The following is a 14,214-nucleotide window of genomic DNA, read 5'->3' as shown; positions in this document are numbered from 1 at the left end:
TATAATGCATCTAAAATACTTATCACAAGGTTTGGAATGCAGTTAATTGTTCATTAAGTGCTGGCTGCACTTGCTATTGTGTTAGGGTCATTGTTACTTTTTTAAGTCCAATCCATTTGGAAGAAGATAAATGAGAATGTTATTGCTTTTCTTTGCTTTGTTGTTGGTGATGGATTTCAGAGTCTGGATATATGCAAAAGTTTTTATTTAGCAATATCTCGGGCAAGAATATATATATATTTTCCAATCTACTTATTGAATCTCAATGAGCATTGAGGAGAGAAAGAAGAGTTTCAGGATCAGAAATGGAGGTAGGGATAGACACGCTTGAGTTACAAATTTCTTCCATAATGTGCTGAGGGTCAAAGTAGGTTGTCCACTGGCCTGTGAGTGAGTCCATGTTGGGCATTGTCTTTGCACAGTACTTGCCATACAGTAAGTGCTCAGTAAATGTTTACCGAATGAATGAATTCTGTCCCTTTGTGGTGAGCTCTCACTGTACTCTCAGTTCATAGACTCCTATGGCTGAAATCTGGGGTGACTCCAGCTTCTGCCTTTGAGACCATGAGACTAAATATGCTGCTTTCTCAGCGAATCATTTCCTAAGATCTCCAAGATAGAATTTGCCTCTCTTCTACTCTACCCTTAGTTTACACACTTTATATTATCTGTATCACTTTTTACCACTATAAAAATAATTCTCTCCTATTTGCTAGACTGTAAGCTCACCAAAAACAGTGATCATATTTCATTCACTTTTGTATTTCCAAACCCTAGCACAAAGCCTGCAGTAGAGTAGGTTTCAATAAATGACTATGAAACGGGGCTGAATCCCCAAAGTCTGCAGACTTACTTGTCTGTTGGTTGGCAGTAGTGACAAAGGTGATAAAGAGAGAAAATGAGAGTTAAAAGAAGGGAGGCAGAGAAAACAATATAGAGGCCAAAATGAGAACAAGGGGTGTACTGAACAATCATTCCTTCCCTAAGGAATGTCAAAGTGTACGCTGGAGGGAGGGCAATGGAGGGATCATGAGAGACTGGCCAAGGCCATCCATCTTCTCAAAATCAAAATCTCTATATTTTTACTTACCTTTTCTCCCCTCCTCTGGTTTCATAGTAGGGTGAGCTGCTTTCTTTTCAAGGGCAGTTTCTCCACAGGTGGTATTCTCTCATTCTCTTCTGTCTTCTTGTCCCATCGATTACACACCTTGTTTTTTCTACTCCAACCTTCTGTTCTATTCTCACTCTTTCTTCTTCCACCAAATGTGCCAGGGCTCCCTGACTCCAAAATTAGCCTTTCCTTTGACCTCGCTACCTCCTTAGACCTTTGCTCTTAATTTTCGGTTCTTCTTCATTGTCAGCCAGGTTGTTGACACTCCTGCCTCCCTTTCCTTACCCCTTAACTTACCCAGCTTGGTGTGTGGCTGGGCTGGAGCTGCTTCGCCACCATCAGGGATCTCCCAATCACAAAATACATTATGATTTCTTAGCGCACAATGCACTTAATCTCTCCGACATATTTCACACTGACTTTTTGCCAAAATATGACCATCAGCATTTTTATCTAGAAATAGTCTCTATATTAATTAGTTAATTGGTTAAACAAATATTTGAGTGGCTACTGTGGAGCAGCACCATCCTACGGGAAGAAACGTGGTAAATAAAACAGACCAGATTTTTGGCCATGGTGCAGGTTACAGTTTAACCGGGGAGCATGACAGTTCATTGGTGACACAGGTGACATAATGTTGCAGTTGTGAAAAGAGCTACCAAGGAGCCTCCAGTAAGGAGATGTGACATCATCAGGGAGGTCAGGCAAGGCTGCACCCGTGGAAGCTCATTTCAGCTGAGATCTGAGGGTTACGCAGGAACTAACCAGGCTAAGGGGAGAGTGGAAGACTGTTTAAGCAAAGGGATCAACATGTTCAAACGGTCTATTGTAGGAGGAAGAGTGAAGAGTGTGAGAGGCTGAGAAAAGGGCCTGTTGGTTGGAGAGGAGAGCACTAGGGGGTGGGGAGGGAGATGCTACAGGAGCCGAGTCCCCAGGGCTTTGCAAACCACAGCCAGGAGTGAAGCACTGGGAAGCTATTAAAGAATTTTAAGCCCTGGCTGGTGTGGCTCAGCAGTTGGTTGGCATTACCCCGTGCGCTGAGAGGTTACCCGTTCGATTCCAAGTCAGGGTTGCAGGGTCGATCCCCGATAGGGGCCGTGCAGGAGGCAGCGGGTCAGTGTTTCTCACATTAATGTTTCTTTCTTTTTTCCCCTCTCTCTCCAAAAATCAATAACAAATATTTTCAAAAATATGAAGCAGGTGGATAATGAAACCAGATTTATGTGTTGAAAAGGTTCTGGCTGCAGTGTCATACACTGGGTGGGGGTCGGGGTAGCAGGCAGAAGGGGTGAGGCTTGAGGCCAGGAGAGGGGGTGCTACACAGTGCAGGCAAGAGATGATGGTAGCCTGTACCAAAGAAGGGGTGGGGAGGGATTAAGTAACGTAATTGATTTAACAGAGCATGGTACACAAAGGAAATGGAGAAAAAGTAATGTTCCTTCTCGCTATTGGTAAATATCTTCAGCAGCCAGACTGTGCTGTGGCACATTGGTGCACCATTTGTGACACAGCTGCACAACTGTGTTCCGCTTTGTCCCCCTTGACCTGTACCCCTCTATCCGATCTGCTTACCTCAGCCTGCTCCCGTTCCCTGTTCTTTTCTCTCTCTCACATTTATCACATTGCACTACATTTAGTGGTCTGCTTGTTTATCTCCTCCACTAAAATGTAGGCTCCTTAAATATGGACAATACTTTGCAGCCGTGGCTCTCAAACGTAACTGCATAGTAGTCACCTGGGGATTTTGTTAAAATGCAAATTTTGACTCTTTAGCTGTGGAGTCTGTAATTATTAATTTCTAATAAGACTCAGGTGATGCCAATGCTGCTGGCCTACGGGGCTCACTTTGGCTAGAAAAGTCTTTATATAAATGTTTATCCCTAGTACTTAGTAGGATGTCCAGTACATAACAGATTCTTGACAAATGTCCATAGAATAAATAGTCTGGGCTACTTTTCCAAGCTCACCTGCTAATACTTCGGTTCCCTTGCGCGGTACGTCATGCACACCTGGAGAAGCAACTCCCTTTTATCTCAAGTTGAAAACAAGTTTGCAGATTCATCTCAACTCCTGTAGTATCCTCTAAAGGCTTTCTAAGTTACCCCATAGAGCAGTCATTTTTCTCCCTCTCTACCTGATTTTACTGCCTAATAAAAAAGACAGAAAACAGGCCCATCTGTGTTTCCATCTTTCTTACGCACCGTCTTAGGTTATGTTTGCTTCGGTTCAAATCCTGCTTCACTTTCCCTCCCCAAACCCAGAGCCTCCAGATCCACATGCCCGAGGGGAAAGGGAGTCTAAATCTTTCATTCCCTGATTCCTATGGAGGTAAAAGTCCCCAGCAAGAAGTCATAAAACAGATGAGTCAGAGGACAGGGCTGAAGGAGTGAAGGCAAAACTGTGTGGCCAGAGAGAGGACCTCCGCTTTCCTTCCTGAATTCCCAGGTATGGGGTAGCTCATATGTACCCTCCAGAAAATCTAGATAGGTCAGCGGGTGACTGGGCAATTAAGACAGAGGAGAGGAGTGTCAAGTTTTATGAAGGATGCGAAGGATTTTGCCGTTTGTACATTTAAGATGTGAAGGTGGAGCAAGGTATATCATAGTGTCACACCTCTGTCCTGTTGGTTGTTCCTTTGACTACTCAGGAGATGTAATCACCCTGAATCATCTTGACACCCATTTTTGTGAAAATACTCCATGGGAATATAAAAACCAGTGTTCCAGAGGATGATTAAGTCTTTTAATCTGCAGTCATCTAACCGAAGGTCAGGGAACTTGCAAGTCTCCTGAACAAAGTGACTTTGTTCCTTGAGATATAGTTTCCCAGGTTCCAGAAGGAGGTAGCTACAAGCTAAATACAAATTTAATCTCAGAACACAGCCGCATACATTCTGCATATAAATCTAGAGTATATGCTTTTAAATTAACAAAGAACTCCAACTAACCTGATTTTTACTTTGCTTTATAAATAAAAGATCGATGGTCCAAATTTTAAAAAAGAAAAAGAGTCTACCACTGGCTTATTTCATGACTGTGTTTATGAAAAATAGGCCGCGATTTGCCCATTTGAAACTTAGACATGTGTGGTTGTTGATATCTGAGCGAGGTGAGCTATTGCTTGCTTCAGTAGATCAAACAGTGCTTTCTTCAACTCTTTTTTACATTATTAATTTCCCTGCCATTTAAAGGAAATAAATGAAAGTACATTTTCTCAAGGTTAGATTTATCACAATTTCTGAATTCGTGGGAATCTAACTTAAAGGGTTTTCTACATCCACCCACTATCCACCTTTCCCAGTTTGGTTTCCACACTCACACCACTAACCAGATGAGAGCAGATCTGTACACCAATAACATAACTTATAAACACCTAGTGGGACTCCTTTGCCTTCGTCTCCAGAGACAATAATTCAAGGAAAAACTGAGAGTGGGTAAACAACCAAATTATTTTATTTTTGTTTGAAATAGAAGAGCGTATTTCCTTCATCTTCTTCATTAGAAACAAACAAATAACAAAAAAGCTTAGTCATAGCAAGCAAGACCTGCCAATGTTTTGAGAACTGCATCTATCAAAACGTTGGTGGGTGCGGAGCGTTGAGAAATGCTGAAGAAGCTGGCAGGCAGGAGCAGGCCGGGTGGCAAGGACCTGGAGACTGATGCTGTGTTAAAGCAAACAGGGCGATTCGGGTAGAGCTGCTGCTTTGCTGCTCCTCTCTCCCGCGTTCACCAGCCCTCCTTCCTAATTGCCCTTAATTTTTATGAGGTGCAATTTAATAAATTGCCGTGATAAGGATCTTCGCCTCTCTTGGCACCCGAGTTTGCTCCCTGCCTTCTCCCGTCCACGCCCTCCCGCGCCTCCACCCACCACTTCCTGCCCTCGCTCCTCTTTGCTGGCAGCCTCAGGACTTGCAGCCCTCTTTCCACCCCCTTCCCATCTCCCACAGCCGGGCCCTGCTCTTCCCTGGGGCCTCAAGAACGGGCAGGACCTTCAGCAACCCTGGAAGTGACAGGTGCTGCTGTGTACATGACAGTGGGCCTCATGTGTCCTTCTCAATATCATATCCATCCTCCATTGTCATCTAAAGGAACTGCTCTTTCAGCCCTGGCCGGTTTTCTCAGTGGTTAGAGCATCGGCCCTCGGACTGAAGGGTCCCAGGTTCCATTCCAGCCAAGGGCACATACCTGGGTTGCAGGCTTGATCCCTGGCCCCAGATCAGGGAGCGTTCGGGAGGCAACCAATTGATGTGTCTCTCTCACATGGATGTTTCTCTCTCTCTCTCCTCCCCTCCCTTCCACTCTCTCTGAAAAAACATGGGAAAAATACCCTCAGGTGAGGATTTAAAAAAAAAATAATAATAATAATAAATAAATAAACTGTTCTTTCAAAGGGTTTGGACATTAAAAAAATTATTTAATGTATTTTTGGTAACAGCTTTATTGAGATATAAGTCACATACCACCTAATCCATATCTCTTTTTTTATTTTTTAAATTCTCACCCAAGGACATTTTCATTGATTTTTTTAGAGAGAGGGGAAGAGAGAGGAAGAGGGAGGGAGAAATATTGATCGGTTGCCTACGGCATGCACCCGGGCTGGGGATCAAACCCACAACCCAGTTCTGTGCCCTAACCGGGAATGGAACCCGCAGCCTTTCAGCGTACGGGACGACACTCCAGCCAACTGAGCCACACCGGCCAGGCTGGTTTGGGCATTTTTAAATGAATTTGATACAGTTTTAGTAGTGTGTTTATCATAGTAAAAAAAGTCTTTTTTTTCCCCATCCATCTACTGGCTGATCTCTTCCTTGCTCTTCTCACCCCTGACATCTCTGTTTGCCCTTGGTAGATGTTTTTAGAAGTCTGTTACCCACTTCCTCCAAACTTTGCGATTTGACTTTCAAAGTCTAGCCCTCAGTGAGGGAAATAAATAAATAAGAAGCTTGTTTATTATTCTGTCATCATTGCTTTATCATCATGGCATGAAATCCTAAATAATGAGAATGCAGACACCCATTTTATGAGCCTATTGCAATCTTCCCTGTATAATTAATATCTATCATTAGATGAAAGTCATATCATTTGCAGTTGGATGCAGCTTTCTTTAGAATTTCTTGATGACTCCAAGGTAGTTTATATGCTAGTGCACCTGTTGCTCGTAATCAGGTTTTCCTAGATAAATAGGCATCTAGTCCTTTGCCTGCTCGCCTTCGCTACTCATCTTCTCAAAAGGCCACTTGCAGTGGTGAACAGCGGCCTTTATTACAGCTCCTTTGCATAATGAGGCTGTCCCTCCCTTCTTCTGCCTGCTCACCTCCCCCCAGAAGGAAATATTGCATCTGCCTCACTATAAGGGCATTCAGGCTGGATGGCCTTGCCATAAAGCACAGAAGTTGGAGGCATATAAATCCAACATATATCCATAAAAAGAGCTTGTCTCAGACTAGGCTCGGGGCATGCTGCTTGAGCTCTGTGTTTTGTCCAGTCTTTTTGGAAACAAGAGCTGTGGCTGACATTAAGAACGTGGCTCCTTGAAACAGCTTCTTATCTCTCCTCTTAATTGCCCAGACAAAGCCGGAGAGAAATTGGGTCACACATTCACAGGGTTTAAGTTTACGTGGGAGCCAGCTACTTCTCTGTCTGAGGCTCCAAGGTAGCTAAGGTTGTTGCTAATCTCATATAGCGTGACGACAGTGCCCCTCGGGTCCCGGTGCCCTCAGAGGTACTTGTCATGGCTCGCAATGGGCAGAGGAGCCTGCGAGGCCCAGAGATGAGCACGGACCCATCGCCGCCGCTGAGCGGGCACTGCCATGGCCCCCCGACTGCGGGTCAATGGCCCTGGCCTCGCGTGGGAAGGACGGCTCACGCTTTCATTCCACAGAGCTCTCCCCTGACCCAGAGCGCCGAGGCTGAGTAAGCTCATCCCCAAGCCCAGAAGCCTCGCTGCCGCCCCCACAGTTCGTTGCCCAATTTCCTTATTTACACACTTCCAGAACCCTCCTCCTTCTGCTCTGAAGTTGCAAGGTTTCACTAGTGCAACAGTTCAGAGAACTGAGACAATATGCTAACGGGCACTTCCGCGAATATCGATTAATGACTTGTATTTGTGGAGGAGCCAAAAATTCCAGTGACCAATCCTAGCTTCATAGAGAGCTCCTTTTTCTTTTCTCGCTCTCTCTTTTGGAAAATTACACTTTGTACCTTGCATATCTAAGGACATTTCTCCCTTGTTTTCATTGGAACAGAGATTCTTTAAAAGTGTTTCTGGCCCAGCAGGGTGTGGCTCAGTGGTTGAGCTTCGGCCTAGGATCCAGGCAATCGGGGTTCGATTCCTGGTCAGGGCACATGCCTGGGTTGGGGGCTCGATCCCCAGTTAGGGGTGTGCAGGAGGCAGCCGATCAATGACTCTCTCATCATTGATGTTTCTCTCTCTCTCCCTCTCCTTTCCTCTCTCTGAAATCAATAAAGACACATTAAAAAAAAAAAAAAGTGTTTCTGGAGGAGACAGTTCATTAAGTGGTTAAGAGTGCTGAAGTCAGACTGCCTGGGTCTTAATCTCTTCTTTGGTACATTTAATAGTCTTGTGGACAAGTTACTTAATTTCTCTAAACTGTATTTTTCTCACCTATAAAATGAGAATGAGCGTGGCACCCATCTCATGGAGGCATTCTTGTTAGTGACTCAAATGATGCCACAGGAAGCAAGAGCTTTGGCCTAGCTGGTGTGGCTCAGTGGTCGAGTGACGACCCAGGAACCCGGAGGTCACAGTTTGCTTCCCGGTCAGGGCACATGCTGGGAGTTGCAGGCTCCATCCCCAGCAGGGGTTGTGCAGGAGGCAGCTGATCGATGTTTTTCTCTCTCTACCCCTCTCCCTTCCTCTCTCTCTCAATATCAATAAAAACATTAAAAAAAGAAAGAAAGAAAGAGCTTTGTAGACAGATAGACTTGAGCTTAAATCCTGATCTGTCTTCAGCAAACCATGTGATGTTAAGCAAATATTTAACCTCTCTAAGCCTCAGTTTTTTCATAAAATGGGCCTAACTATTCCTACTGGAATAGGTTTTGTTAAGGATTACATGAGTTAATATCTATAACATATCTGGACTAGGAGGTGCTCAAAATGCTAGTTTTCTCTTGTATTAAGTTGTTAGAAACAACATAGTAGAACTGAAAAGCATGAACTTGGGATAGAAATTAATTTGCAATTTGACTTAATTTAACAGCACTGTGGCCTCACCTTGGACAAATGACATCTATTTTTGAGCTTGACTTTCCTCATCTATATAATTATTAGATTACTGTGAAAATTAAATGAAAAGCAAAGCACACTGTATTTACATGAAGCTCATGGCTCACAGTTAATATACATTCTCCCTTCCTCATTCCCTTGGGCTACTAAAAGCCAAGTATTTTTTTAAAATAAAGCAAAGCGAAAGCAAACAGCAGTAGCAACACTTTGAACTCTGATGATAGGAGGCGAAAGTTAGAATAAAAGGGCTAGCATTTCTTTTCTCAGATAAAGAAACAGCAACCAAACCAAATACCCAGAGATCTTCAGGTCTGTATGTAGAGATTATTATAAAGTGCAGTGTTGAGTACTGAAGGATATGGTTAGGAACCGAACTTCCCATTTTGACAAGTTGTCAAGAAGGACCTAGGGACAGCTGCTGGTTTGACTTGTAGATTTTTAATGTTAGAAAATGACTAGCCCTTCTCTTGGGTGTGTGACAGTTTCAGAGAAACCTGACTTACAGGAACAGAATGACATCTCTCTAGGCTTACAAATGGTCTGAGGGAGTCAAGCGGCCCCGCCCCTGCTTGGCAGGCCTTGGTACTGAAAAATTTCCACTTTGCATGGAACTTGAGACCTTATCGTGAAAACCTGCATTACAGGCAGGGTTTCTTTTAAAAAATGTTACATCCTTTTAAAAAATGTTACAAGAAATTATTTAAGGAGCTTGCACAGCTGGTGACTGTTAGCAAGCAAACGAAACCAAGAAAAGCAGGCCAACATAAATTCTCAGCAGAAAACAGAGGGTTCGAGTGGCCTCTGGCCAAAAGAAATTCAGTAAATTGAAAAGCAAGGGATGAGAGGGACAGAGATTAATTTTGTCAAAACCTTATAGTTTCTCACTTCAACTTTACAAATAAAATTTAAGCAACATTACATTATGTCCTGGGTTCTCACCCTGAGGTTTTGAATATATTTTTATTGATCGATTGATTTGAGAGAAACAGAAATGTCAATTTGTTGTCCCACTTATTTATGCATTCACAGGTTGATTCTTGTATGTGCTGTGACTGGGGATTGAACTCACAATCTTGGCATATCTGAACGATGCTCTAACCAACTGAGCTACCCGGCCAGGGCCAGTTCTGAATATTTTTAATGACCTTTTAAAATGCCTTCTAGAGTCACAGACATAACAGCCCATTGACATTTACTGCCCTATAATGGATTCCTTAGGAAAATAATGGGACCTTCAAGTTGCCCTCTTGCAGAGAGAAGGGAAAGCTCCAAACTTGATTGACTTTTCAGAATTAAGACACACAGGCTTTGAAAACGAGTTTAGAACTAGACACACCTATACTTTGTGCTATAATCTGTGTACTTCTGGTGGTATTTTGGAAGGGCAAAATGTTGGAAGTGATGGACAGATCTTAAATAAAAGTGTGATTGTTTATATGATCAAAGTAATTAGCTCATTTTCAAAAGTGTAGAATATGAGGAAATAAAAAATCTGAAGTCTCACCATCCAGTCTCTCTAGTCTATCACAGTTCACATTTTGGTTTCTTTTCCTCCAGTATCCTTTTTGGAGGCTCGGTCACTTTCTGCCTAGTTTCACAGCTTGCCATGACTGGCTTGTGAGTAAGAAGATAACAAACTGGACAGGGCAGCTAAAGGATTGTAATGTCTTGCCTTCTGGATGCTTTTATTTTCCAATTATTTTTATTGTGGTAAAATACATATAATAGAAAATTTACTATCCTAAACATTTTTAAGCGTACAATTCACAGGTATTAAGTACATTTATATTGTCCCCCGGCCATTTACCACCATCCTCCTCCAGAATTCTTAATCTTGCAAAACTAAGCTCTATACACATTAAGCAATAACTCCCAGTCCTCCCTCCCCCCCAGACCCTGACAATCACTCTTTGACTTCCTGTCTCTATGAATTTGACTATTCTATAAATGGAATCATACGGTCATTTTGTGATTGGCCTATTTCACTTAACATAATGTCCTCAAAGCCCACCTACACTGTAGCACATGTCAGAGTTTCCTTCATTTTTAAGGCTGAATAATATTCCATTGTATGTATATACCATATTTTGCTTATCCATTCACCCATTGGTGGACACTTGGGTTGCTTCCACATTTTAGCTGTTCTGAATAATGCTGCTATGAACATGGATATACAAACATCTCTTTGAGACCTGTCTTCAATTTTTTCTGGTGCATACCCAAACTTGGAAGTGCTGGACCATGTGGTAAATCTACTTTTAATTTTTTGAGTAACTTTCATACGATTTTTCATAGCAGCTATACCATTTTACATTCCTACCAACAGTACACAGGGTTTCTACTTCTCTGCATCCCTTCCAACACTTATAATTTCCTGTTTTTTTATATAGCCACCCTAACTGGTGTGAGATGGTTCTAGATGCTTTTTGAACTTTAGCACTGCTTTTTTGGAGAGAACCAGCTAAAGTCTACACAAGTGTCGTCAAAGATGCTCACAGTAGTAACCCTTCAGCTATCGGGGTCTTAGGGACCTGCCTTTAAGATGATTGGCATTGGATGGAGGAAGGAGGGACGAACAGATACCATTGTGCTAACTCGGCTGCCCAGCTGCACTAGCTACTAGCTACTCAGCATGATGATGTTGAAGAAGGAATGGAAATGAATGCCAAGGGAAGAGAAATAGCTCTTTCTAGCTGGTCCCCGGGAAACACTCTCATAGCACGTTCTTTGCATATACTACGGTAAAATGAAGTACTTGGTTGGATGACGTAGCTTATTTTTTCCCCTTTCTTTTCAACTACAGGGTTCCTGAGGGCAGGAGCTGGGTCTGTCTGGCCCACAATGTTCCCCGTAGCACAGTCATCAGCGCAGAGCAGGTGCTCAGCAAGCATCTGGTAAACCTGCTCACACAGGCACGCCTCCTGCTCCCTTCTTCATGGATGCTTTGAGGACGGACAGCACAGGGTAGAAACCGTCATGACAAGGGCACTTGAAAAATTGGCTTTTTAAAAAGAGTAGTTCTAGGTTCACAGTAAAATTGAGCAGAGAGTCTCCATGGACCCTCTGTCCCCACACGCGCTCAGCCTCCCCCACTATCACTGTCTCCCAGAGTGGGACCTTTGTTACAATGAATGACCCTACACTGACGTGCTATTATCACCCAAAGTCCCTAGTTTACACCAGGGCTCCCCTGTGGTGTCCATTCCATGGGCTGAATGAATGCACAATGACCTGTGTCCCTTCACTTCCTTAAAAAAATAATGCTGTTTCAAAAAATTTTTTTTAAAAACATTTTCTTGTTTTAGCATTCAGAATTGTTTAAAAGTTTGCGAAGAAGGAAAGAACATGTTTGACATCTGTAAGTGAAGGGCTTAAATGGACTCAGGATGCCACGCACCGCAGAGCACAAAAATCCCTAAGCCTGCCCGCCGCAGCAGCCGCGGGAGAGTGGCCTCCTGGCCCCGAGGGGCGGCCGTGCGGGCAGGGACCGGGGTGCCTGTGCAGGAGCCAGGGTGGCTGTGGTAACCAGGTTTTGATGAGAAGTCAAGGGTCATGGGGCTCCGAGAACCCAGCAAGTGTTTTCTTTTTCATTGTGGACAAAGGCAGGCAGCGGAAGAGGGCCAAGCTCTGAAATGGCATTTAGATGCCAAGATTTTCTTATAAGCGCAGGCTGAAGTGGCTTGCCTAAGCCTCTTAATTAGGGGATTTAATCCCCCAGCAGGTGCTTTTTCCAGGGAGTGCATTGCCAAATTCTAAGGGTAAGCACACAGTCCACAGGCTATTAGTTTTCTGCCGATATAAGAATGAATCGCAATTAATATGAGGGAATTAAAACCAAGGTTAGATTAAGTTAAGAAATAATTAAAAACAGCGTAAGGGAATCAGGAAGTTATGTGATGTGTACCTAAGTCCCTCTTTTCATTAAGTCTTGTTTCAAATTATATATATAATTAATATGCATATGTGAAATGGTTCTGGTTTACTCTGTAAAGACTGTTATTTCAGTAAGATTATAATATTATGGAGAGAGGTATACTGGGAACAGAACTCGGTGCTTAGCACTGGGAACCCCCAGACCTAGGATCCCCTAAGAAGCAACACCACCTCCTGGTGGCCCTTGATGGCAAGTCCACAGACTCAGGAAGCCTTGAACTTCTGGGAAGCACTTCTTGCAAAAGCAAATTTTTACATTGAAAATGATTGTCGCAGTTGCAATACTGTCAAAGGTCTAATATTTACACAGTGTCTACTTGATGACAACAGCTACTAAGGGCGCTGCGTAGCTCATGCTCCCAGAAGCCCTGTATTGTACATAATACCATAGTCCCCATTTTGTAGATGAGGAAACAGAGGCAAAGCAAGATTAAGTGACTTGGCCAAGGTCAGAGAGATAAGCCTGCTGGACCTGTGGTTTGAAATCAGAATTGCCTGACCTCAGGGAATATGCTCTTTTCAATACTTACTGTCTGAATTTTACTTAACAAAGAGTAGTATGATAGTTTATGATTTTTAAGGGAGTGATTTAGAATTTAGACCCAAAGCTAATAGGTTCACTTGGGGAGCATTTAAGAATAAGTATTTTGTCGTACCAGGTCAAGATATTTGCTGGAATTTCAAATTCTGAGAAGAGATTCTAATTTAGAAATCACACTCCACCTGGTGGCAATTTACCTAAACTGCAAGTACTTCTTTGGTGTTGGTAACCCGTCTCTTTTCAGTTTCTCTGTTTTTACAAGATCCTCATTCTCAAGGGTGTTTCCCTTTTTTGCCTGTTCATTAAATATCACAGTTTCTTTGGATTCTTGGTCTTCTTATTCTACTTACTTTCTTTGGTGGTGGGGGAATTCATCTACTCTTGAGATTCAAATACTCTCTAGGTGCGGTTAACCCTCAAGACTTCCTCATGGGGCTGCCTTTTGACCCAGTGATCCCACTCCTAGGAATATATCCTTAGAATCCTGAAACACCAATCAGAAAGAATATCTGCACCCTTATGTTCATAGCAGCACAGTTTACAATAGCTAAGATCTGGAAACAGCCCAAGTGCCCTTCAGTAGATGAGTGGATAAAATGCTGTGGGACATTTACACCGTGGAATACTATGCAGCTGTAAAGAAGAAGAAGCTCGTACCCTTTGGCACAGCATGGATGGACCTGGAGAATATTATGCTAAGTGAAATAAGCCAGGCAGCGAAAGACAAACATCACATGATCTCGCTTATATGTGGAATCTAAAGAACTTAATAAACTGATGAACAGAATAGATTCAATGACATGGAAGCATAGATCAGACTGAGGAATCTCAGAGGGATGGAGGAGGGCGGGTGGGTGGAGGGGGAGAGATTAACCAAAGAACTTATGTGCAGATATGCACAACCCAGGACACGGACAATGGTGGGGAGAGGGACTGGGGAGGGGGGTGGGATGGGGTGGAAAGGGGCATTGGGGAGAAAAAGGGACATCTGTAATATTTTGAACAAAAAAATAAAAATAAAATAAAAAACAAACAAACAAAAACATAAAACAAAAAGTTCATCGCCAATGAGAGCCCCTCTCCTGACCCCCAGCCAGGGCCACCACAGGCATTGGCACAGTCTGGGCACTGCCCCTCCGTGGGAGCGCATTCTTATTGCAGCCATGCCATTAGCGCCCCCTGGTGTTGAGTGGCACAAGCAGCAGTACGCCGTAGCCTTCCGTTAGGAACCCAAACTGCACTCAACTATTCTTCCAGATGTTTCTATCAAGGAGTGATATACCCTTTTCCTTTGTCATTGTTGGCTCTTCTTTTCGCGACCACCACCCCATCTGCTCAGTGACCAGTCCCGTGGACCCTACTACGTAATAACGCTCCTGAC

The sequence above is a fragment of the Miniopterus schreibersii genome (assembly GCF_964146895.1).
Source record: "Miniopterus schreibersii genome assembly, chromosome: 10".
Lineage (NCBI taxonomy): Eukaryota > Metazoa > Chordata > Mammalia > Chiroptera > Miniopteridae > Miniopterus > Miniopterus schreibersii.
Note: the sequence above shows the minus strand (reverse complement) of the source record.